We start from the raw sequence: 1498 nt of genomic DNA, 5'->3' as shown, positions 1-1498 counted from the left end.
TCTCTCTCTCTCTCTCTGTGCCGTGTCGCTTCGTCACCGTTTCTATTTAAGTCATGCAAAAGTTGTAACAAAAAAGAAGGAGCATTTTGCAGCGCAGAGGTGATAAAAAGACCGATTTCTTTCCCCGCTGCCGTGCACGCAAAAGCTTTCATTACGCGCCTGTATTAACGTCGACATTTGGATTTATGGCTCAGCAGCTTCAGAGCATTCAGCAAAGGCATGATGATTGTTGTAGGAAGTGTCAGGCGTTTTTTTTTCTCCCCCCTCCTCAAGCCGGGCTATTCAAACCTGCAAATCAAAGTAAACAATCGTTCGTACGCTTAATGCAAATATGCCACATCCCGACGCATCGCACGAAGCGTTTGACTGCATCCGGAGAATCGTCTCTTTATAATATTCGGATCTGCAGAATATGGCGTCCAGTGCTTATAAAAATAAGACAGGGCTGCCATTTTTGTTTTCCTTTTGTCTGAAATTTTTTAATAAACTGTCTGAGAATGTGGGAGAGGCGGCGAACAGACCGAGGGCGCTGCGGAGGATCGTTTCTATCTCTGGAGGAGGAGATGCTCTTATTTAAAACCTGCTCGGGTTCACATTGAAACATCTTTTAAACGTTTCTGTTTCTTTTGGGTTTTTTTTTTTAAACGGAGGAATAATACAGCACAGCAGGTAGAAAAAAAAGGGGGGGGGGGAGTTAACCCTAACTTTTGCTTCAGGGATGGACTTTGTATTTCTTTCTACAGGTGATGTAACAGTGATGATCTGATCTCTGTTTTATTACACTGAAGCTGCTTTTTGAAGCTCAACTGTTGGGATTTAAAAATAGTTTTCTAGTCTGCAAAAGACGTGCTATACCTGCACATCATTGTGGTAACACTTGACCCTGACCAATGGCCATCCGTAGGATTATTATAGCAGATCAGAGAGCATAGATATAGATTCCTCTTATGTAATAATAATAACAGCATGTAGCCTATGTCTTTATAACTTAAGTACTGCTTTCTTTTATCCTTTATAAGGGTATATAAGTTGTAACAAATGGCTTAATTAAGGAACTAATGATTTAGTAATGATTTATAGATCCGTAATAAGCTTATGGTTGCCAGGTTGTGTAAACTCTCTCTGACTGGTATTAGTTACACATGTTGGCAATCTATTAAAAGTCCAGTTAAAAAGTTATAAAGTCTCCAGTTATAAATGATAATAAGTCATTGATAAAGGGGTTTTTCAGTCCATCAGGTCTGCAGTTGTTTGTAGTCTGTTTTAAAGAGATTATTCACAACCTGACAACCCAAAATCTGTTTAAAGGGATCTATAAAACATCACTAAATGTTTAACAGCCTTTAATAAAGCCCTTAGTTAATTATTACTTATCGAAGGTTTTGTAAAAGTAAAAAAAAAAAAAAGGGGGGGGGGGGGGGCTCATATCAGCTCCTCAGCCATCCTTATGGAAAATCAATGAGCATGCTGAGTATGTGAATGGGAAACAGACTTTTGG

At 39.2% G+C, this 1498-nt stretch overlaps 1 protein-coding gene across 2 annotated transcripts in view; it reads left to right on the top strand.

Annotated features, from left to right (window-relative positions):
- znf362a (zinc finger protein 362a) overlaps nucleotides 1-1498 on the top strand; it is an 11487-nt gene that overhangs the window by 181 nt on the left and 9808 nt on the right. The window lies entirely within an intron of this gene.

Source organism: Morone saxatilis, unplaced genomic scaffold (assembly GCF_004916995.1).
Source record: "Morone saxatilis isolate NCDOM2014 unplaced genomic scaffold, NCSU_SB_2.0 Contig18, whole genome shotgun sequence".
In the NCBI taxonomy this organism is placed as follows: domain Eukaryota; kingdom Metazoa; phylum Chordata; class Actinopteri; family Moronidae; genus Morone; species Morone saxatilis.
The sequence above is the reverse complement of the archived record's forward strand: the minus strand, read 5'-3'. Positions and strand labels throughout refer to the sequence as shown.